Here is a 26,578-nt window from a genome sequence, read left to right on the forward strand (position 1 = left end):
AGTTCCTTCATTTTTTTTATTCCATTAATTTTAGTAGCAGCTCTCTCGACTGCAGAGAGTGATGGAAGTCATGTGGTGAGGCACTACTGCCAAAAATGCCAGAGAGAATGGAAAGGGTGACAAGCAACGAATCTTTGTTTTTCCTTTCATGTACATTACACAAAGGCTGTCAGGTTATTGTCTTTGAAGTCTACAGATTCTTTATCTTATCATATCTTATTAGCTAACTGGTCTGCTTGTTAAATATCTTTATCACCTTTAGTATATTCAGTGGACCTAAAATATTGTGTGCTTGTGTTGGCTTAGACTGTTTCCTGCTGTATGTAAGTGTAAAGATGTTTTATTTACAGTCAAATCGCACATACTGTACAATACCAATAAAAAGAGTTTACCCCCTTTAAAGTTTTCAAATTTTATTGTTATTCAGCATTGAATCATAGTGAATTTCATTTGATTTGTTTGACACTGATCAACAGAAAAAGATTCTTTGATGTCAAAGTGAAAACAGATCTCTGTAAAGTGGTCTAAATTAGTTTGAGATAAAGGAACCAAAATAATTAATTAAATAAGTATTCACCCCTGTCAAGTGAGATTTGGACATGTGGACACTTCAATTTTTCAATTATTCTTCTTTGCAAAACTACACAAGCGCTGTCAAGTTGCATGGGGATCATGAGTGAACAGCCTTTTTCTAGTCCAGATGACTTATTTTCAGTTTTCATTCGACACCTGGACTCCAGGAAATTACAGTAACACTGTTGTTGTTCTTAAGCATTCCTGTGTAGCCTTGGCATTATGCTTGTGGTTTGTATTCTTGCTGGATATCACATCCACACCCAGGCTTCAGGTTTCTTGCAGACTGTGTCAGATTTTCCTCCAGGATTTTCCATCATTTTGCTGCATTCATTTTACCCTCTACGCTCACAAGACTTCCATGGTCTACTGCAGAGAAACATATTAACAACCAAATGCTGCCACTACATTGTTGCCACCTACTGCCATATAATAAAGCACTAAGCTCTGTGTGTCCAGTCCCTCTGAACAATCTGATTGGTCTGTTTGGATTTGGTGTGATCGGTCAGTTTAGCTTTAGTGATACGATCGAAAGAGAAAGTGTGAGACGCACAAGAAGGAGTAAAGCTATACGAGGCACGCTGGGCATGTCGCCTTCAAAGACGGAAAGTATAAAATCAGAAAGGACGTGAGACAGGTGCCTGGAAAATAATAAGAGTCTAAGAAGCAGGCTTTACAGGAACGAGTTTGAGAGAGAGAGCGCCAATGAAGAGATGTTCACACACACAAATACAGAATACATGTAGAACAAGAGATAACAAATGTTTGTAATTATTCTATTATGTGTCTTTGACAGGTACCATGGCAAATTATATATAATCCATAAAGCAGGTGTTCAGGGTTTTTCTTTGTAATGTTACAGTCATACATTGAGAGAAAGAATCTTCTATATTTTCATCATGATTTTCTTGTATGAATTTGGAATATAACCAAGTTTATTTCCTATTCATAAAGTACGCTTGTGGAATTTTTGGTAGTGGGGGACATGAGGCTTAGGATAACGGAGATACTGTTGGTACTGCACCAGTTAGTAATGAACAAAAGTAATAATGTTCTGTCAATTTACCAAGTACCATACATTAAAATCTAAGTACTATAAAGTTTTACACAAATACTTACCATTTATTGTTGATATTTTAATACTTTTGCATTTCACATACATAATTAATTCAACCGTGGACAGCTGTTGGTCTGGCAGCTGCGGGGGTGAAGGTTTCACTAATATCTGCTTCACTTAAAGTGATATGCATGTTGATTATTAAGAAACTAGTCACAGTAGCTGTTGAAGACAGGCAAGAGAACATTTCTTTATATATAATATGCTACGGTGGCTGTTCGTTTATCTGTCCAGGATTTTAAATCACCTGTAGCTCGCAAACCATTTGAACTATTGACCTGAAATTTTGTACACATATACTATACTACGTGACATCTACCATCCGCTTTCGAGGTGATGATTGACCTCCAAGGTTTTTCTTCTTTTTATTTTTATTTTATTTTATTGTAGAATCAACTCTCGGCAACGGCCAGCAAGGTGTCCGTGTGGCTCATGCGTATGGGCACCGTTCTCATCCCTACCACCTTCTCTGTCACTTCCCCTATCTCTTCATATCTTAAATCATTCTTGACACAGATTGAAGACTTAAGTACCAGCTTAAGTGAAAAATGAAAGAAAACGTACTAAGTAATTGCAACACAAACACTAACTTAATCAGTTTTAACGCGAAAAAATGCTGACGAAAGTAGAGAAGAAGCGGGCCGCTAGGGTGGAGAAAAGAAGAGCTGCTCAGAAAGCAGCGAGCCCCTTAACCTCTGAGTAAACGAATGCTAAGCATACAGAGGAAGAGTATGAAAACTATGAATGCTCAAGTCAAGTGTATTCACTGCATGTTATCATGCTGTGTGCATTACTGTTTTAAATATTTGCTATCTCTTGCACTAAGTCGGTGTACATTCACCGACTTTTCTCTGTAGTCGCTTGTGTCTGAACCTCTCTTAACTGGCACTCACTTTCTTGAGTTTATTCCGTTAAAGCCTGCTTCTCAGACTCTGTTATTATTTTTGAGGCACCTTTCTCTCCTTCGTATGATTTTTTACTTTCCATCTCTCAGAGTGCGCCTTTACTCCTCTTTATGCGTCTCACATTCGCACTTCCGGTTTCTTCACGTATTATCAAAGCCAAACGACAAATCGGATTGCTTTGAAGGACAGGGCACACAGATGCTAGTGTTTATTTTATAGTTGATATTGAAATGCCCCAAAATTTCAGCAACTAACATAACATTCTTAAACCTGCTTAATCAAATTAATCCTGGCAGTATAAACAAAGAAATAATAATAATAATAATTCATTACAGAAATGGCCTTGTCCAGGACACAAGTCCATAGTAGGGTCCAGTAACCTAACCTTTATGTCATTGGGGATGTAGGAGGAAAACCAGAGTACTTGAGGAAAACCTGTGATGATGCAGGTCGTACTCCACGCTCCCTTCTTACTTTTCGGAGCCTCTTGAACCCGACACCATCAGTAATGTAAGCGGATGAGCTGGACAATGAGGACACCCAATGAAGCAAGAGGAAAGGTGCAGAAGGGCTATTATTAAAAACAAAAAAAATCAAAACAAAATCCCAAATAAAGTGCAGTGCTTCAAGTGCTCATAAATAAATAATCCATAAAAAAGATAAAAATCTCAAATGGTTTAAATAAGGCTAAAATGAGATTAAAATCCTGTAGCAGACATTTGGGGTCACACCAGCAAAGCACAGCTCTTTCCAATCTCTCCAGCTCACCCAAGGGCGTGCTCAGCAGGAGAGACTTCAGTTGCTGTGTTCCTCACACTATCGACCCCCTTCTTGGCTGCCAACATCGGCGTCTGCCAGACCGCTTGGGGTCGGTTGTCCTCCCATCTTCCTTTTCACACTCATAGTCGTCCCTTGGATCCCTAGGGTGGACCCACTCTTCTATAAAATCAGTGGGAGCGATCCTGTCCCTTGAGTGCTGATCCTTTGCTCCCCTAACCACTCTGACCTCTCTTTTTCATCTGGCTGGCTCGTCCTCTTTCTTTCACCCTTAATGCTGGGTTCTTACTCTCCAAGCTTTTTTACCTTTCTTTTTTGTCCCTTTTTTCCTCCTTCTGTGCCAGCCCATTCTTATGGCTTCATGGGCACAGCGTCTCAATCGCTCACCGCAGGAAGCCAATTAACCAATTGAAAACGATCGCACTCTCATGTGCAGGTGCGACTCACCCTAATTACCTCATTGACTCTCTGCGGCTGCACAATTGTGCCCACGGAGACTGATGCGGCGAAGTGGATTATGTAAAATCTAGCCTCTCTTTTGAAGCCGCAAACCCACTATACCACAAAACACTATGTGAGAAAAGGGAGAAAGGGAGAATACTCAGACTGCACACGTACAATGACTGGGTGGGACTCTGTGAACCAACGATACTAACCACTGTGCCACCCTTGATAATGATCTGGTATCCTAATTCATTCAGGAAGGTTTACCTTTAGACTTTTATCATTTTTGCAATTGAATGTGCCTACACAGTTGCCCATCAAAGACAGAGAGGAATAAGCAGAGCCTGAATAAGCAGCAGTGAGGTGACAGGGCCCATTGAGGCTCCTTGAATAAATCAACATCAGTCCTGGAGGGCGCAGTGGCTGAAGGTTTTTGTTCCAGCTCAGTTGCTTAATTAGAAAACAATCCTTGCCAATAACAGGTCTTTTTTAATATCATGACTTGTTAGTGTTTTAACTCTGGAATATCAGGTCATTCTGAAATTGTAGATTTTTTTTCCATTCTAATGATATCATCTGGATGATTTGAAGCCTAAAATGGGTGAGCAATTTTCAGTTCTTCACTTTGTCTTCAGTTTCCTTCTGACTACTTTATTAAACCAAATAATGCAGATGAATACACACAGGAGTAAATGGAAACAAGTTAGATGGAGAACTGCTGGTTCCTTTGTCATTTGCATCTCATTGCTAATAAGGAGTCATTTAAAACCGTGAATGTGGCTGTTTAAGACTAACATTGACAAATAATGGTTCAAAATCTTAACAAGTGAGCTAACATATTGAAGCAGAAAAAAATGAACTTATCAGTGCTTTATTAGCAATAATTAACTTCCCATGAAGCAAATGGGTTGGAACAAAAACCATGTAGCCACTCTGGCCAAACAGGACTGATGTTACTCTCCACTGATTTAAAAGGTCAGAGACTTACATAGCAGATCAATTAAATGAAGTTAATTACTGGAAATTCTCTGTGCATTTGAAAAATAGTAGTTTGGAGGAAAATACCAAGCCAGTGGAACTAACCCATTACCATACTCACAAGGATATATTAGATCTCCCTACTGCACTTATAAAATTCAGGAGGAAACCAAGGATGACATTTTTTAAAAGAGTTTACTGTGTTTCATGATTTAAAATGAGACTCTTTTCAGAGGTTGAAAATGCGTTTGGAGACCTGGATCTGCCATGTCTTCTCTTCATGAGTTTGTTTTGCTTGCTGCATTTGAGTGTATCTTTCCATGATGTCAGATGATAAGTCAGTGTGCTTTTATATCTGTATTTAACATGATAGTGGCATGCCCTTGGCCACATTAAAAAAGTGGACTGCATTTAGGTCAACCTTGTGATTTTTTACATTTACAAAAGGGGTTGTTTGTCAGTGTTACCTGCTTTTTTGTCAGCCTACAGAATTTAAAGGGGCATTAGAAAGATACCAGGCTAATAACAATACTAGAATGTAAAATGGAAATTAATTTATAATGTTTATATGCTACAGACCAGATATTAAGGAGGTGATGAATAAAACATATAGTAAACACTCTAGATCTTCTATACAAATAACTGTAACTACTCCTGCAGAGATTTAAGGCAAAACAGCATTTCACTTTAAGTGCACAATTACTTTATTCATTTAATGATAAGTAGTAGCCTCGAGAGGGTCACAATTACCAAAAGTACCATTGCCTTCTTAACTTCATCTCAATAGCCATCATCTCTCCATCCATCAATGTAAAGCTTTTCTATCCTTTTGGCTCATCAGGTCATAGCATTCAATTAAAATGGTCCTGTGTCTCACACACTGAATGGTTCAATGAAGGTGGAGATGGAGGTGATGACCTGTATGTATGGGAACATGCTAAATAGGAAAGCATATTTTGTATGTAAAAGCTAGCATTCTCAAACTCATAGAGCCAGAGCCTATCCTGACAACAGCCAACTTAGTATTGACAGTTAACCTAATGTTGTAATCTATGGTAATGGTCCTCTTGTTTTCATTTTTGTACATTTTGTGTACTCATGTTTGATATGGACACTGTTTATAAATATTTTAGCGTTACAGCAGTAGCGCCATTCAGACACTATTTTGAAGTACTGTTTCGGATACTGATTCTCCTACTTGCTGTTTCCACTTCAGCTGCTCCATTTTGTGTCATCCAGCAGGTGCTTTTCTGCTTTTATACCTTAGTGTAGAGTGAGCCATGTGGTGTCTCCTTGAAAATTATAATGCAGGGGTTTTGCTTTCTTTCTGATTTAATTTCATCTCAATTTTTCCAAGACCAGCACAGCTAACACAGAATCCTTAAGGGATGTACAGAGTATCTGGAGGGAAACCCATGTGGACATGGGCAGAACCTCTACAGTGACAAACCCAACACATTGAATCTAGTAACACTAGCCACTGCACAGCCTATGAATAGTTACAATTTTGGATGGATCAAAATGAATTATGTGCAGGGTTGAAGGGAGAATGAATGAATGAATGAATATACAATGCACTCTTAGACTATTTTAGCTATAATATTAGGCTACCGCAAGGTAACGTTTGGCGGTTAGCAGAAAGAAGCGAGAAGTGCAACAAAGATGACAAACCAGGTATGGTTTAAATATTTATTTCTAAATGGACAGAGGGAGTATTTGCACCACAGGCACTATCCTTTACCGTCAAGGAAACACATACCCCACTGGAAAACTCAAATCAAGTAAGTTATTATTATTATTTGACTATTACACAAAGAAAATAAATGCATACTTATATACTTTTACATTTACAAAATTATCAAAATAAACTATTTTGGCTTGCTATCACATGTACAGTCTCCTCATTATTTCTAGCACTTTTGGGTTAAGTGGTGCAGATTTAAATTTTGCTACTGTCACTGTGCAAGCATCCTAACAATGTATTTATCAATTTTAACATGTTTTATTCCTTTACCTCTATATTATTACCAATATTTTTTTACATTCATCAGTTGTTTTAGGAGCATCATTGACAGGTTGATTTTAGGTGGTCTTCTTCAGCCTTCCTGAGACACTAATGGGATGGTAAATGGGATTCCTTTGTAAAAAGAACCACAGTGGTATTTTTTTTCAAATTGGGAGTAAAAAAGAGAGACATGAGAAATGGGACATTGATATGCTTTCAGATATATTGATCCTCTACTAGCCAAGAGGGGATTATGAATGAGCATTGTATGCGATATGGATCCCTAGTTCTCGAAATGACTGATTCTTTCACCTGCTCTATTTTATTCAGCTGCAATAGGTGCAGCATACAAAGACATCCAATTATAAAAATTCTTTGAAAATTACAAAGCACTATTATCCTCACATTGGAGTAATAGTTGACATTCACCAAGGTCTGCATGAAATCCTCACTCTATGAAATATGAAAAATCAATTTGTAATGTTACAGCCTACAGATTGTTTTTTCTTGGAATCATTTGCTATGGCCCACTGACCTAGCATGTTAAAACGTGTGTCCCTTGTTGAATTGTCTTGACCAAAAGAAGCAGCCAGGAAATGCAATTTTGCCTCATCGTGTTAATTGTGCTGCATGCCAGCTGCAAGATGAAGTGGATCTCAGATCTCTGGGGAATTAAGCCTTAAAGCAGTACAAGCATACTGTCTGGCTGACTGGCTTTCTTCCAGTACTAACAGGTAATGTGTGTAGAAGCTCATACAATACAGGATAACTGTCATTCCCAACACTGTCATCATACATTCTTCTGGTTTAATCCTGTCTGCTTAAATAAATATGCATATTAATTGCTGGAAAAATGAAAGATTATAGTTTTCCAGGAGTTATTAATAGCACTTTCCTAAATATATCTTGTATTGCTATGGTACACAAACCACTTCAGAACAAGATCATACATGAATTATTCAAAATAAATCATTAGAAAAGTATACTTACTGTAAAATGATTAATTGTACTTTTCTATAACTGGTAAAGAATAATTAATTTTCAGGGAATTTTAAAAGCACAAAAATCATGCAGCATTATTAAAACAAAGTCATTTCTAATGTGTTTCTAGCTTTGGAAATTGAAATAAAAATAATCCATCCATCCATCCATGTCCTGTTGCCTTATTTCCATGCCAGTCACTGGCAGTCAGAATTTATCCCAGTAGTAGTGGGCATAATGTAAATACGCAAACCTGGGCTGAGCTCCAATCTGTCACAGGCCACAATGACACACACTCTTCTATCAGATATCCAGGAAGTCGTTAATCTGTTTGGTGAAGCTTCTTTTTTGGGCCTATCCAAGCAGTAAAAGGCACAAGGCGTGAGCCAAACCTAGAAGGAATTCAACAACAACAATTTATTTCTTGTATAGTCCAAACTCACACAAGGAATGCCTCAATGGGTTTTAACAGTCCCTGTTTTTTGACAGCCCCCCAGCATTGACTCTCTGTAAAGACAAGAAAAAACTCCAAAAAAAAATGGAAGAAATCTTGGGAAGGTCAAGTCAGAGAGAGGTGCTCTTCCAGGTAGTTTGAGGGGGTCATAAAATGGGGTAAATACAACACACAAAACAGAATTCAAGTAATCCTCTTCATACAGCTACATTGCCAATCTATCACTGTCACCTCAGAAATACAATACAACAGTACAAACTACTTTGTTCTTTCATAGCACTCCTCACCAAGTGCAGGCACAGAGTGCTGTGACAACTCCCAAGGCAAAATTCAAGAATAGATTATACCACTCACTAAATACAGAACTATCACATATAAGGATTCAGGTTTTTTCAAATAAATCAAAAACAAAGTAGAAACTAATTAACATAAGTGAAAAACAACAATATCTGTCCATCAGTTAATTGTAGATCCACGGCCAGATTGTAAAAAAGGAGTCAGACAAGCTAGGCACTGTCGGAGTCCTGGAGACCTCGGCCAACAAGCCACCTCCCCTGTACTGGCCGTTCCACACCTGAGTCAGTGCTGGGCTTGCCAATCTGATGAAAGGACCCTTCTACCAGTGCTTCTTAACTGAGATGACTTTTCAATGGAAAGCAAGCAAACAACTTAGCAGTAGAGCAGCAGTACCAAGTGCCGCATGAGGATAACAAGAAGAGAAACAGAATAGGAGAGGGTTAATAACAATTTATAAATATTGTATTACTTATATTTTGGTACTAATGACTAACAACAGAGATGCAGTATGCACAGGTAATCAGAGCTCTAGTCAGGGTATGCTAAACTGAAATAGTGAGTCTTCAGCATGGATTTAAAACCTAAGGCTGTAGGGGCAACTCTTATAATAGCAGGCAGACCATTACACAGTTTCAGCACCCAGTAGCTATTCCTTGGAGGCTGGCAACTTGAGATCTTAATGTGTACTTTTTGTACGTAATGATAAGTTCTGATTAGTAAGCAGGGCCTTGGCCATTTAAGGCCTTAAATGTTAAAAGGAGGATTTTGAAAACTGCCCTAAACTTAACCAGGAACCAGTATAAGGACTTAAGAAATTGAGTTTGGACTTTCTGGTTCTTGTAATAATTCTTGCAGTATCATGAATGTTGTTGTTGTTGTAGAAGGAATTGTAGTGGAGACCCATAACTATAGACTTTGGGTTTCCAATTAATCTGCATGTGTTTGGGATGTGGGAGCAAATTAAAATACCAAGTGAATACTTCAGGGGAAGGCATAAAGTTCTCAAAGTGACAGGCTTGGGAATTGCACCTGGATTCTGAAGTTGTGAGGCAGCAGTGTTAATCACTGCACCACTTTGCCACATTAAAGTAAACAATTCTTGGTTGTTACATACCCCTCCATCCATGATCAATCTGACTTAATCTAATTCAGGGTCACAATGAGCCATCTTGACAATACTGGGTGTACTGAGTCAGGAATTCAACCCAGTGTTGATGAGCTCTGAGGCAGCAGCACTAATAACTGAGCCAACATGTCAATGTCAATGTCAATTTATTTATATAGCACATTTAAAACAACATAGTAATGCTGTGGTCAAAGTGCTTTACAATAATAGAATAAAAGAAAAACAAAACAATTAACATAAAACATAAATAGAAATAAAATATATGAACATAAAATACAATACATAATAAATAGAAGTAAACACTATGATAATGCCTAAAGCCAGATTGGTAGATCTCAAATAAATTATTGGATTTAAGGTGATCAACCAATTGATTATAAATAATTCTTTCTTTTCATTTTTCAGTTTGTAAAATGATTTGAATGACAAATTCTTCTGTCTTCATCTTTTCCCACTTCTACGTGAGGTGATGTTTTGGCCAATCTTCTCTGTATGGCTGTATCATTTACCTCCACCCCAGTCATACCATTTTTCATTTTATCCATTTACATCCACTTTGGCCTTCCTTGCTTTCTCCTCCTTCATACCTCCATGTCAATCACTCTTTCCTCATATTGATTGTCTCTCCTCATCACATATCCATCACAATTCAACTCTAGTTTTCTATTCTTTCATAGATATCTCTCTCTTTCTTATTCTGTCTTTCTTTGTAATTCCACACACCCATTTCAACAATGTCATTTCTGCTACATACAACTTCTCCTGTGCTCCCTTTACTGGCCATGTCTCAGCTCTATAAGTCATTGCTTATCTTACTGTCATAAAAACCATACCTTTAACCCTCACTTGATTTTGTCTGATTGCACAATACGTCTGATACTTTCTTCCAATTTTTCCATCCACACTCCACTGTATGGGTTATTTCTGCATCCAATTCTCCATGGCCTTGGCCTACCACTGATCCTAGGTATATTAACTTTTCCACTCTTTCCAATAACTCTCCTTGCAAGTTAACTTCCAATTCCTTATCTTAAATAAACCTCAGATATTCTGTCACTTCCTCTTTATTTTCAATCCTCAAACTTCCAAAGCCTATACCCATTCTTCTCACTTCCTCCTCATGTCCTCCTTTCTGGTGCTAAACAGCACAATTTCATCAACAAAAAGCATGCACCTGGGGGTCAGGTTTTTCATCCCAGGAGTCAACACATCCATAACTAGATCAAAGAGCTAAGGGCTTAATGGAGATCTGTGTGTAAACCTACTCTAAATGTGATTTATCTGTTACACTGACATTACCTCTAACCCAGATCCTTGCTTGGTAAAACATATCCTTGACAATTCTCACATACCTAACGGTTACTCCTCTCTCCCTCATGCACCTCCACACTTCTTGATATGGCACTGTATCATAAGCCATAAGCTTTCTTCAAATAAGTAAACCATAGGCAAGCCTTTCTCTTTTTCTTGATACTTCTCTATAAGCTATCTCAAAGCAAAAACTGCATCAGTTATTCCTCTGCCTGGCATAAAACCAAACTGTTCCTCCCCTATGGTGGTCTCTTCCCTAAGCCTTCTCTCTATAACACTTTCCCAGTTTTTCATTGTGTGGGACATCAGCTTTATTTCCCTGTAGTTTCCACAGTCTTGAAAAATTTTCTTTCTCCTTATAAATGGGTAAACTCATACTGTTCCTCCATTCTTCTGCATTTTCTCCTGTTCATAGATCTTGTACATTAGATTCCTTGACACTTCTATTCCCTCTTGCCTTAAAATCTCTCAGACTTCCACTGGTATTTCACCTGGTCCTGTTACCTTTACGTTGTTCTTTCTTTCAATGCTTCTTTTACTTCCTATTTCCTTATTTTTTGGTAGTAGCCCTTCATTTGGATCTCCTTCCTCAAATACTACCCCTACTGTCTATTCTTGATCCTTTCATGCTCACCCAAAACCACACCTTCTACATCTTTGATCTGCTTTATGTAACTAAAATCCTCTCCTACTTTGTTCCCTACCTTTACCGTTTTTCATATACCTCCTCAGGGGAGAATTAACTAACCTGATGACCTCCAGTTTGAGACACGCCTTGGACATCCATAACCTTCTTGTTATTACAAATGCCACACCTCTCTACACCTTACCTTCTGGTAGTGACCAATAGCAAGCAGAAAATTAAAATCATTGTGTGTCATTTGATGCACACAATATTGCTTTTATAATAATGTATATTATAGACCATATACATGTGCACTATGAAGCACCAGTTTGGCTTTAATGATTTCAGCAACTGTGACTTAAGAAATAAGCAGTGTGAATCAGTTGCAAACAACAGAGTATGAGCAGCAAGGTCACTCTCACCATACACACTGGCCTATTGCTGTCTGACCAGTCAACTCATACATGTAAAATACATTAGGTGAATGCACAACATAAACTAGTACACTAGCATGATATACAGTGCAGTATATACTGTATCTGCATTCATAAGCATTTCATTCTGGTATTCTTTGCAGAAAAATCCTTTATGATTTCTGTGAAATCCAGTCGTTGAAGGGTATTGCTTTCAAGGGGCATCAGTGTTGAGTTTTTCCTGTTGCAGTACAGACCTCAGTTTAACTTATGCCAAATTCTGCATTGATAACGAGCACTCCTTATTGGCACTAGTGGTATTTACTCAGGATTACTGGGATCAAAAACTGACCTGCAACATTTGTCCAGGCTGGCACACCACAACTGGCCAGACACCAATTATTCTTGCACCCTTCAATGCATTTGACCATATTAATTGCCTCTGTACTAATAGCTATATAAATGTAATGAATTATTATTATTATTATTAATATTATATGAATAATTCTGACTCTAGAATGCTGTTGATTTAACCAAGGGGACATCGAAATGAACAAACAAACAACAAGGTGGACTTGCACTGTTCAAATGTCAATGGGTTTATTGTAAATCTGCAGTACAACTGAGCAGGTCTGACCACATCATACTGCCATAATGCAGGTAACTCATCTCCAGAATGAGATGCCATCTTTTGGGCCACCTGACTTTTATAGCTTCTGGACTCCGGCCCTCAGTGGGTATCTTCTTTGAGCTGTGGGTTATAAGAGAAATAAGAGAGTTAGGTGGTAGGGATGGTAGTAGTTACCTCAGATGAGTCCGGAAGGTGACCCTCTGACGTGCATATGTGACAATATATATTTTATTACACACATTTTTCTTCTTGAGCATTTCAGTGACAAATACAATATACAATATTACTTCCTACAGATTTATAAGTCCTGAACCCTAACCAATGCATTGACCTTTTTCACTGTCGTTGAGTTATTTTTAACATTTTTTACCATTTTAATGATCTAATTGTTTAATTATCTAAGAAAAGTGCATATCATAGGTATATGTTTGAACAAAAAGGAAACATTTATATTTTTATAGTATCTTTAAGTGTTAAACTTTATTTTGTCATTCAATTTTTAGCTATGTGGGTTTGCTCTCTTAATTGTATACAGATACTAAGAACTGGTGATAAGCCCAGCAGATCCCATGGCCAATAACAATGAATGGCAAAGTACAGCTACAGTATGTAATCCACTCATGCCCTTATTTGTAAATGCTGCCTTAAATAAACAGAACTTTAAAGAGAACAAAATTCCACAACAAGTGTTTGAAAGTTTGTGACCTTATAAAGTAAAGCACAAAGCGTTTAGATACAAGACAGAAAATTAAGTCAAAAAGAAATCTTTGGCCTGTGATGTTGTCTTGCAAACACCAAGCATCCCTAAACTTTCAACTTAATCTTCACCACTGCGGTTGCTGATTAACCCATTTTTTATTGCACCTCTATATACACTGTATATATTAAAAAAATGATGTTGTATTTTTGTCAACCCTTCCAAAGAGACACTCAAAAATGAATGTTATTGCACTTCTACATGCTGACTCTGCTTGAGTTCCTTGCAAATAAAATCACTTACTTGTTTATTTAAATTAAGAAAAAAAGTTCTCTGTCTCTACTCTCTCCTCACGCAGTAGTGTCATTTGCATCAATTAGGTGGTTTCTGATTGGCCGAGAGTTAATACCATCAGATACACATGAGGATGTAGCGTGGACCAGTCACATCGTGTCTCTCTCTCTCTTTCTCACTGCTATGCTCACTCTGTCTTACAGCTTGTGGATAGACAGCACAGAGAGAAAGATCATGGTGGGGGTTTTCCTGTTAGTCCCAAATGGCTAATCTAGTCTATTCCTGCAAGTAATGTAAGGTACGGTACACCCGTAAAATAACGATAGTTTAATTGTCCTAAGAAGTTATATAACTGCTTTTAAAGAAATTATTACAATTACTTTTTTTTCCTCTAAGGCAGGGCCGTACAGTTGGTCAGGGGCCCCTAGACTGCAGAACACAATATCCTATTCAGAATTTCCACCCTGCATCTCACCCAAATCATGTTGCCACTGCCCTCTTTGACTCCTTGTTTGTCTGCCTGCACATTTCCCCATTTTCTTCCTTCACTGATTTGTGCCATGCATTATTTGCCTCTTTCTCAGTCTTTATCACATCCTGCACGTATCCCTAACATAGGTGGTCTCTTTCTATGTTACCCAAAATCTCTTTACCTATACTCTTATAGATATACTAGCTGTGTAAGCCCGTGCTGTAAAAAGCACAGGGTCCTAGAAATTATTGAAATTGTCAGAAAAAAATTGAAATGCAGAGATGTCGGGTAATTGAAAGGAACTACTCTGGGCATCTCTCTCCTAGGAGGCTTCGTGTTGCTGATGTGCTCGCATCGCTTGTGCATTAGTGGCTAAGCGACTGTCTTTCTTCGGAGGTTACCTTTTGCCGTCATGCTTGCCTCGCTTGTGTATTAGCAGCAGGAGGAAAAGTAAAAGGGATACCGTTTTGTCAAAGCGCTCGCCTCACTTCTGTTATTAGCTGCTAAGCAAGTGACTCTTTCTTCAGAGGTTTTGCCACTGCCGATGTGCTGGCCTCGCTTGTGTATCCTTGGAGGTGGAGCCCTTACCCTGACTCCATCTCTCACTTCCGCGCCGAATAGACACACACACTTTCATGTGTAGACATTTATATATAAAACTAGCTATGTAAGCACGTGCTGTAAAAAGCGCGCGGTCCTATTCATCAGAAAAAAATTGTCAGGTAATTGAAAGGAATTACTCTGGGCATCTCTCTCCTAGGAGGATTCGTTTTGCTGATGTGCTCGCATCGCTTGTGCATTAGCGGCGGAAGGAAAAGTAAATGGAATACGGTTTTGCTGATGTTAGCGGCTAAGCGACTTTGTCTTTCTTCTGAGGTTTCATTTTGCTGATGTGCTGACCTCACTTGTGTTTTTAGCAGCTAAGCGTGTTTTCTGTTTCCTCAGAGGCGGAGCCCTTATCCCGACTCCACCTCTCACTTCCTGGCTGGACAGACACACACACTGCCATGCGTAGACGTTTATATATAAGATGTGTCCAAATGGTTCTTCAGAGAGATGCCATAGATGAACCATTTTTAGTTCCTGAAAGACCAATTGACATGAAGGTTCCAGAAAGAATCTATATTTGTTTAGATCTGTAACAGACTGCATACAGTATATAGCAATGAATAGATGATAACAGGTTTGACTACTGAATTGCAGTTTAACATTTGCTGCTGTGGTTTGTCTTGTTAGGCAAACCATTTTTGCATTGGAGCTATTGTTCATTTTCCTTTGTTTAACTCAAATAAATATAATTATTTATAAAAATTTTGTATTGGTCTTGTCTCACAAGCCAAATTTTCTTTCTATGGTTCCTCTCTCTTCTTGGGCATTTAGGTATATTTTTGCATATTTTGGAACATTTAAAAATACATTTTGAACTTTGTAACCCAAATTCCTTTTTTGGGCCTGTATAGACTGAGGCCTACTTGAGGACTTTGAAGTCAAGCTGTTTGGGGTAAAGCCCGGTTTATGGGTCTTTTAGAGCAGATGTCATAACTCTGTACATGTCTAAGAGTGACAGGTTCGTCAAGTCAGACAGAATTCATGTTGAAAGCTGTGACTATGTGTGTCTGTGGTGGATGGGAGTGCAAGAAAAAGTTGGCCAGAATTATTGTACAAAGCAGTTAATTTATTTCAGTGAGCCTTGAGTTCTTAATCCTCCCAGGAACCTGCATCTGAAGTGTCTGCTGTAAATGCAGCACTTGATGGTCGAAGATTAATATGCACTCTGCCGACAATTCACCAATCAAAAAACAGTAATTTCTAGAGCTCACTCTATTGACTTTGATGGGTGCAAATGTCAAGATTTCATTTGAAGGGCATATTTCATGTTGTGTAGTTATGTAACTAAAATTAATTAATGAAGAAATATTTAATTAAAGACACAAAAATAGGCAACAAAAAATGTATACTTCTGACGCATGTAACTATTTATGTCCACAAATGATTGCATTTTTATTTATTTATTTTTAAATTTCACAATACATTTATTTAATTTTGTCTAAAATATTATTCCATAGTAGTTTACCTTGGTCATATTTGACTTTAGAGTATACACGGAAGGCAGCATGCAAAAGTAGGAGGACCTCGAGGCAGCAGGTATAAATCTAATATCAGGCTTAGTGTGTGCCACGGAAAAGTCACATTCTTGTCTGGACTCTCATTGAATGAATATGTGTGTCTGGTGATTGTGTTATACTATGAAGGTGAGGCATGTTAAGAATATATCGTAATGATAATAGTAATGTGGAAGGGAATAAAGTGATATTCACATATTTAATGAGATTTTTAAAAAAATCATTTCTGCCTTTCTCTCTTTTCAAGTAGTCACAACAAATTTTCTTATTTTACCTTACAGAATATTATCAGGGTATACTGATGGTGAAGCAGGTGGCTGCCTCCCAGCAGTTAGCCCCCATTTCCTACCGAGTGCTCTGTCTGTGGAGTTTTAATGTCCTCTCTCTGTTTGCTCAGAATTCCTCCAGGGAATCCTTCTTCCACCCACATTCTAAAGTCAGTTAAGTTGATTCTGTTACTGTGATTTTGCTTTCATTTACTAGATTGAATTTTTTAATTCTATCTCTGACAGCAGCCAAGTGAAAGTTTATAGATTTCTTTATTATTGTTCATTTAACCTGATATTCCTGCCGATGTATGGAAATATTGCATGGTTTTGTACTGTTCTGTGACTGTTTTGTATTCTTAAATCTGTTTGAGCATTTTGAGGTAGTTTTTACTGTACAAGAACAAAGTTTATAGAATGAGTACCTTGGGAGTTACTGCTGGTGTGCACGTCAGTCTTTTGTGCAATGAACAGTCATACCCTCTAGGAATGGTTCCTACCTATTACTGCCAAAATTGACCCTGGCTCCTTGCAACCTTTTACTGAAAAAATGTTTAAAATTTGTTTTCATTATATATTTTGATGCAGTTTGCTGTAAAGTGCATGTGATATTGCAGGTCCATGGCTCAGAAGGAAAGGCCAGTTTTAAATAAATAAATCGCCACACTCGCGGCTTAAAGAGGGGGCGTGGTAGTGTGGCCGGAGCGGTTCCTGGGCGTGATATGGACTTCGGTGTTTCCGCACTGAAGTGCACAGGTGTGGGATTGCCCGTGTCCGTAATTGATGCCGGGAGCTGCTAATCACCGCACCTGTGCCACATCCCCATTATAAATAGGAGATGCGTGAGTGCGGAAGGGGAGCGATAAAAAGAGGAAAAACGGAAAAAAAAGAAACTGAAAGAAAGTAAAGTCTTGGAGAGCCTGAGCAGCATTGGGGGAAAAGAGTGCGGACGAACCAGCCAGCTGAATGAGAGAGGTCAGGATGGTCAAAGGTCCTGTGATAGAACGAGTGATTGACGCTCGAGGCGACAGGATTGCGCCCACTGATTTTGTAGAAGAGTGGGCTCGATCGAGGAGGAGTCCACCCTAGGAATCCGAGGAACAGGGGTCTGGTAGTGTGAGGACCACAGTGGCTGAAGTCCCTCCTGCTGAGCAAGCCTTGGGTGAGCTGGAGAGACTGGGAAGAAGCTGTGCTTGGCTGGAGTGTCTCCAATGACTGCTGCAGGTTTTAATCTTGTTTTATCCTTGTTTTAAACGCTTGGAATTTTTTACCTTTTTTATATATCATTTATTTATGGAACTTTGATACACTGTACTGATTTTGTAATAAAAGTACTTTTGCACTTTGCACCTTCCCCAGGCTTCGTTTGGTGTCTTCATTCTCAGTTCATCCAGTTACATGACCGATGGTGTCGGGTTGAGAAGCTCCCAGAAGAGTGGTGGGAGCATGAAGCTGGACCCGCATCATCACAGGGCCAACTTTTTATTCTAAAGCAATGCTTTCAAAGTGCAGCTTTACTGTGTTGTTATTTTTAAAAGGAAATTTTAGCTAAGAAGTTATCTGAATTAAGTATACTTTCTTCTATAAATAAAATGCATACTTCAGCTGCCTGTTTGATGTTTGTGAAGATCAATAACCTAGTCAACATCACTTGGGGGTCCTCTTTTGATGAGTTCATTTCTTGGTCAGGATTAAGTTGAATCTCTTATTATTTCTCATTGGACATGAAAAGAGAATAAAACGTTAACCAAGAGTAAAGTGACCACGTTATTTGAGCAAATGAAAAAGCCCTCAATCAATCAGATTTACTTTTAAATAGTAACTGTCCCACAGGATTGTTTGTATTTATAAATATAATTTAGTTAAAATAAAACATAAAACCATAATGTAACTATGATTTTTTTAATGTGAAGCTGAGACAGAAAACTAGAGACTTCAAAAATTGACTAAAACCTTATCAGTAATTCATTGGTATGCCTAGACAAATGCCTTAACCCCAGAAGCCCGGCCCCAAACTTAAAAGGCAGGCTTCAAGGTGACTGCTGTTTACACCCACATACAAACTACAACCTGAATCCACACTTCTTTTAGTTTGATTAATGTAAGTGTATAGCAGTATTCTGAGTTTTACTCAATTAGACCATGTATTTAGAGTTCCTGACTATTTACCAATATTCCATTCACCAAGAAAGCATTGCATTACCAGCCTTAATGATTAAAGACAAGTAGCATGATAGTGAGAGCATCTTGTCTCCGGCACGTGACATCTTCCACTGATTCTCTCTGTAATTCGCTTTGATTTGCTTACCATACCAAACCGCAATAAATATACAGTACCTTTTCATTACATCTTATAGTTTACAGTCTCCCAATTACTTTTCATTGAATCATTTATTTTTAATTTAATTCCATATTTAACACAGTTATTCATGGAGTCATTTGTAATAAAATCCTTAATATAGTGGATTCAAAAAGTATTGAGACCCTTTCACTTCCTGCTCACTTTATTGTGTAACTGATTTAATTTTAAATGGATACATTTGACATTTTTGCCCATCAATCTACACTCATTAACCAATAATGATTAAGAGTAAACATGTTTCAGAAAGGTTTGCAAATTCATTTAAAAAATGGAATCACTCATTCATATGAGTATATGGATCCTTCATTCAGTACTTTGTAGAAGATCCTTTTTCAATTATAGCTTTGAGTCTTTTTGGGTAAGTCTCTAGAAGCTTTGCCCACCTGTATTTGTGCAGTTTAGCCTATTCTTCCTGGCAGATTCTCCCAAGCCCCATTAGATTAGATGGAACACAACTGTAAGCTGCCATCTTCAGGTCTCTTCATAGATGTTCTATGGGGATTAAGTATGGGCTTTCATTGAGCCACTCGAGGACAGGCAGGGATTTGTCCCAAACCCACTCCTGGTTGTCTTTGCTAGGTGATTTGGGTCAGTGTCATGCTGAAAGGTGATCCGTCACCCCAGTCAGGTCACATGCGCTCTAGAGCAGGTTATCTTCAAGGATATCTTTGCATTTGGCCACATTCATCACTACCTCAATTCTGAAAATCTCAACAGCTTCCCATCCTTGTCACTGAGAAGCATCCCCATAGCATGAGGCTGCCACCACCATACTTCACTATAAGAATTGTATTATGTAGGTGAAGAGCAGTGCCTGGTCTTTAATATTCAATAGGAGTTGTACATTTGTCTCATCAGACCAGAGGATCTTTTTCCTTATAGTCCTTTAAATACTGTTTGGTAAACTCGAAGCAGGCTATCATGTGTCTAGTCTAGACACTCCACCATAAACACCTGATTGACAGAGTGCTGCTATGATGGTCATCCTTCTGAGAGGCTCTCTCATATCAGCAGAGGACATCTGGAGCTCTGTTAGAATGACCATTGGGTTTTTGGTCACCTCCCTGACCAAGGCCCTTCTTGTTTGTTTTGTTAGATTGGCTAGACAGGCACTCAGTCCTGTTGGTTCTAAACGTCTTCAATTTCACAATGTTTTAGAAATGGTTTCATACATTTGTCTTGATCTATGCCTCACAACAATTTTATTGCAGAGTCCCTTAAATGATGCCCAGTCAATTCAGTTTGGCATAGGTGGACAGCAATGAACTTCTAGGCACATCTCAAGGATAACAAAAGCAAACAGGATCAATATGACCAAAAGTTATTGGGGCTGATGTACAACGTAGATGATTTGACTAGTGTGTGTCAGAGGGCAATGCTAAAGAAACTGGAAATCATCTCAACTGATGACAGACATCCATTACATGTAGAACTAAACTTCAGTAAAACAGGAAGGATAGTTGCTTTGAAAACCCACACAAATCGCTCCAGAAACTCCTTTCTTCCTAGTGCCATACGACTTTTCAATAAGAAATATCGGAGATAGTGTTTAAGGTTTTGATATATATCCTGTTACCTTTTTTTTTTTTTCTTTTTGGTATAAATATGTTTTATCTAACTGCCTTACCTTAACCTTTCTTATTTCTATTTGTCTGTTTTATTTCATTCTGTCTGTTACCTGTTATTAGATGCAACTGAGAAGGCAAATTTCATGTTTTCCTGTGTAAACATGACTAAATAAAGAAACCTAAACCTAAATCTGGATCTGAATATAAATGTAAACAATTATTATTTTATTGTTATTTATAGAAATGAGAGATTTAAGTTTTTGTTTTATTTTTAACAAAGTTGCAAACCTTTCTGAGGTTTCTGAGTCGCTGGAGACTTTAACCATGTTATGCTGGACAAAACATTACCTGCCTTCTCCCAGTATGTGGATTGTAACACCCGGGGAAATAAGACTATTGATTTACTGTATGCAAATGTTAAAGACGCATACAGTGCCACCCTGCTGCCTGCGCTTGGGAAAGCAGATCATAACCTGGTTCTGCTTCAGCCTCACTACAAACCAAAAGTGAGGGTTCTACCTACAACCACACGCTCATTCAGGAAGTGGTCCCCTGAGGCAGAGAAGGCTCTGAGAGAATGCTTTGGATCTACAGACTGGGATATCCTGCAGGGATCACATAGTGAGAACATTGAGGAGGTTGTTGACAGCACTACTGACTACATCAACTTCTGTGTGGACATTATAGTTCCAGTAAGAACTGTACGCTGTTATGCTAACAACAAGCCATGGATTACAAGTGACATCAAGGGCCTTTTGAACCAGAAGAAAAGAGGCTTTTAAAGGCGGTGATCAGCATGAGCTCAAGCACGTGCAGAAAGAACTTAGAGTCCAGCTCAGTACAGGAGAAAGCTGGAGCAGAAGTTGCAGAATAACAGCATGAAGGAAGTGTGGGATGGGATGAAGATCATCACTGGCTGCAGCTCGAAGCAGGGTGCCACCATCGAGAGAGACATAAAGAAAGCAAACCAAATGAACAACTTCTTTAACAGGTTTGACCACCCTAACCCACTCTCACTCTCACCTCAGAGTACTGCACCCTCCACAAACCCTCTGCTGATACCAGCATAGGAGAGACATCCCCACCCACAATTACAACAGCGGAGGTGAGCAGCAAAGCTTAGGAGACTTCATACCAGCAAAGCAGCGGGTCCAGATGGAGTATCACCACGACTGCTGAAGGTCTGTGCATCGGAGCTGGGGGGTCCTCTACAGCGCATCTTCAACCTGAGCCTGGAACAGGGGAGAGTCCCGAGGCTTTGGAAAACATCTTGCATCACCCCAGTCCCAAAGGTATCACGTCCTAGTGAGCTGAATGACTTCCGGCCTGTTGCTGTGACGTCACATGTGATGAAGACCATGGAGAGGCTGCTGCTTCACCACCTGAGGCCACAGGTTCAACACGCCCTCGACCCTCTGCAGTTTGCATATCAGGAGAAGGTGGGAGCGGAGGATGCCATCATCTATATGCTACACCGATCCCTCTCTCACTTGGACAGAGGCAGTAGTGCTGTAGGAATTATGTTTCTAGACTTCTCTAGCGCATTCAACACAATCTAACCTCTGCTCCTTAGGGACAAGCTGACAGAGATGGGAGTAGATTCATACCTGGTGGCATGGATCATGGACTATCTTAAAGACAGACCTCAGTATGTGCGTCTCGAGAACTGCACGTCTGACATTGTGGTCAGCAACACAGGAGCGCCACAGGGGACTGTACTTTCTCCGGTCCTGTTCAGCCTATATACATCGGACTTCCAATACAACTTGGAGTCCTACCACGTGCAAAAGTTCGCTGACGACACTGCTATCGTGGGCTGCATCAGGAGTGGGCAGGAGGAGGAGTATAGGGACCTAATCAAGGACTTTGTTAAATGGTGCGACTCAAACCACCTACAACTGAACACCAGCAAAACCAAGGAGCTGGTGATGGATTTTAGGAGTCACAGACCCCTCATGGACCCCATTATCATCAGAGGTGACTGTGTGCAGATGGTGCAGACCTATAAATGCCTGGGAATGCAGCTGGATGATAAATTGGACTGGACTGCCAATACTGATGCTCTGTGTAAGAAAGGACAGAGCTGGTTATACTTCCTTAGAAGGCTGGCGTCCTTCAACATCTGCTATAAGATGCTGCAGATGTTCTATCAGATGGTTGTGGCGAGTGCCCTCTTCTACACGGTGGTGTGCTGGGGAGGCAGCATTAAGAAGAAGGACACTTCACGCCTGGACAAACTGGTGAGGAAGGCAGGCTCTATTGTTGACATGGAGCTGGACAGCTTGAAATCTGTGGTAGAGCAACAGGCGCTCAGCAGGCTCCTATCAATTATGGAGAATCCACTGCATCCACTAAACAGTGTCATCTCCAGACAGAAGAGCAGCTTCAGTGACAGACTGCTGTCACTGTCCTGCTCCACTGACAGACTGAGGAGATCGTTCCTCCCCCAAACTATGTAACTCTTCAATTCCACCCGGGGGTGGGGGGGTAAACATTAACATTATATAAAGTTATTGTCTGTTTTTACCTGTATTGTTGTCAATCTTTAATTTAATATTGTTTTTTGTATCAGTATGCTGCTGCTGGAGTATGTGAATTTCCCCTTGGGATTAATAAAGTATCTATCTATCTATCTATCTATCTATCTATCTATCTATCTATCTATCTATCTATCTATCTATCTATCTATCTATCTATCTATCTATCTATCTATCTATCTATCTATCTATCTATCTTTTACTTTATTTTCCCTTTTTGTATTATTAATATGTAGCCTTTGCCAGAATGCCTCAAATCTCCCAGAATTACCACTGTTTATAAAGTCAGTCAGTCAGTCATTATCCAACCCACTATATCCTAAATACAGGGTCACGGGGGTATTCTGGAGCCAATCCCAGCCAACACAGGGCGCAAGGCAGGAACAAATCCCCGGGCAGGGTGTCAGCCCACCACAGGGCATGTTTATAAAGTATTGAAAAATATAACTTCTCCCCACCTTTCCTTCTACATTTATAACCTCAGACAATTAGGAGTAGTAAAAGACAAGCAGAAGTTAAGTTACACTTTAAATAATGTATTATTAATAACATTCATAAATAGTAACAATATGCAAAGTACAAGTAAATACTGGTTACCATACAACATGATAAAATGCTGATGTGTAGTTTCAGGCGGCACACAGACTTGTAGTTACTTTAAATGTCTCTAGTTAAGGCATCATTGGTGTTCAGCTTTCTTCAGAACAGGCCATATACCTGTCTCAATATGGCTGCCAAGCTGTGCTCTCCATTGTGTTGTCCTTTTTCAGTTCATGGTGTGGGAGATGCTCCTCATCATTTGGTAAGAGAGAGAGAGTGGTACAGCAAGCAAATTTATATATTTTCTGTCCAACCCCTAGAGCCAATAGGATGTCATTTAAGTACTAAAGGCTTCTGATACAAGCCAATTCCAAACAGCCATACTTCAGACCAATGGGGCAGAGAATACCTTCACACGTGCCCCCAAAACCGTGTGTTAAGGTGAATCTTGTCAGCTAGGCATTCACACTTTCCTTTGTGGGTTGACTGAGAGAGTCTAGCAGAGAATCACTTGCTAAACTTGTTTGAGGCACTTCTCCCAACCCTGTCGTAAAATTCACTATCCTGACTTAGTCCTAGGGGGTAAACATGAATGCTACTCACTAATGAAATACTAACATTACATTGCTTTGCCTAAGTTACAAATAAAGATATCCAAAATATTTATCAACTTGTATGCAAAATTTCACACCACAATGGTTATTGAATGTTCATTGCTAGGGAAAGGTGAAAAATGTATCCATTTAGAATGAAATGTACAACACAATGAAGTGTGCAGAATGTGGAGGGGTCTGAACACTTTCTGAATCCACTGTATGACCTGTCATAGTTCTACATGGCTTCTAATCTCTAACTCTCATAACAAAGAAAAAATCAACATTGACAAAATATAATCACACATTGTTACCATCCACCAGAGCCCCTAATTTTCAGCACACAGTCAAAGAGACGAAAACACTGCTTCACTTAAAAAGAAAGCTCAACAGTGAATGTCTTTCCATGGACGATGTAATACATTTAATCTATACCTGTCGGTCCCAGTTTATTGTGACAATGCATTTGCAGGCCCAAAACTGCAACTTCTACAAATTATTTGTACTCAAGAAATAACTAACTACAGGTCTGAAACTGTGAACTGATCAGTACCTATAAACATCTTGGCTCAGAGAAAGGACAAACAATATAATCAAATACCTCAGTCACCAGAATAACTACATAACATTTTTAATCATTAATATACCACTGAGAAAACGTTGTACACTAGGTCACTGAAAACAGGATCCATTCGTCATCTCAAAAGGCAGCTTTTTAATTAATCAAAATTTGACCTCACTTTTGACTTCCCCAAAATGCCATATTCCAAACTTTAACAGTAAAATGATGCTAATGAAGTTTTGATAGTAGTTATATAAGAACTGCTTATTGATAGTTATTATATGGTCTTGTTATTTCTCAAAATTGTGATATTTTGTTGTGGCTCCTTGTTTTATTGTGGAACTCCACCATGAACTATCTCAGGTCATACATTTTACACTGTAGTAACTGGCAATGATCACCTAGAAACCTGCAATGCCTGAATTACAAAGGAAACAGCTTCCTATTTTGTGAGCTAAAGGAAAAATTCACCTTGAAGCTCACGGAGGGACTGCAAGTAAACAATGCAAAGTGGAGTGCTTCCTGGTGATATCAGTTGAGCTCTCTCTCACTCAGCACCCACCTTACTCCACGGCACTGCCTCTACACTCCACCTGTTCAAGGTGTAAATCCTACCGAATACGCCAAGTGTTTTCTCATAGATTCACACCATGATACATCCCAGGTTACACATTTTGCAGTTTGGTAAAAGCCAGAGGCCAACCGCAAGCAAATGATGTCTAGATCACAAAGGGCCACAGAAAAAGCTTTCTACACCACGAGCTAAAGGAAGAACTCCCCCTGTTGTTTGTGTAGTGACTCCCTGTATGCAGTGCAAAATGGAGAACTGCCTGAAGATATCAGCTGAGCTCTCTCTTTCACACTCAGACCCCACCTTACTGCACAGCCCTGCCTCTACACTCTTTCATTATTACACGGAAACATAACAAACTAACTCATATCAGCTATATGGTAAAAGGTGATAAAGGTTATTATTCAGTTAATTTCTGTTCTGTTGTGAATTTTCATCTCGAAATGTATAACTCCCTTGACAGTTTGACTCTTTCTTTTCTGCTTTCCTATGCCTAAATTTAGGCACTAACCCATCTTTTTACATTTTTAGACTGTTCTTTTCATAAGTGTTCCAAAATGTTTTTTAAAGATGCAATACAATATGTTTGGAAAAGAAATGTTGAGCAGCTTGCCACAGTGATGTGTCTTTTAACTCACAACTGAAAACTGGGACAAAAAAGCAAAAATATTTAATCAATATTTCCTTAGATAGTCTAATGGCATGCTGGCTGCAGAGGAAGTCTATCATTGTTTTATTCAGTATATATCAAGATATGATTCAAAATGATGAAGTAAACAATATTTTTGTGATGTAATGGATGCACTGATTGTGCAATCACATTCCACTCAAATTAATAAATGGCAATAGCTGTCATTCATTCATCTGTCATTAAGGAATTCAAAGGGAATATATTAAGAATTCACTTCAGGGGAGTCCCATATACTGCTGCTCCAGAAATCTGCCTGCAGTGTAGATGCTGAGAAACACAGAATATTAACAAATATAAAACTGCTATCAAGGATCAACAAGTGGAGATACTTCATGTGAGTAATACTAAAAAAAGATCTGAAGGATTTAAAAGTTACAGACCTATCTTCATTCATGCTAAATCCTTCAACAACAACAACAACAACAGCATTTATTTTCATTGCATGTTTCATACAAACTGCGGTGGGCTGGCGCTCTGCCTGAGGTGTGTTACCTGCCTTGTGCCCTATGTTGGCTGGGATTGGCTCCAGCAGACCCCCGTGACCCTGTAGTTAAGATATAGCGGGCTGGATAATGGATGGATGGATGGATGGGTTTCATACAAACAATGTAGTTCAAAGTGCTTTACAAAATTAAATAAAATGAAGTTAATATAAAACATTAACA

Source organism: Erpetoichthys calabaricus, chromosome 15 (assembly GCF_900747795.2).
Source record: "Erpetoichthys calabaricus chromosome 15, fErpCal1.3, whole genome shotgun sequence".
Taxonomy (NCBI): domain Eukaryota; kingdom Metazoa; phylum Chordata; class Cladistia; order Polypteriformes; family Polypteridae; genus Erpetoichthys; species Erpetoichthys calabaricus.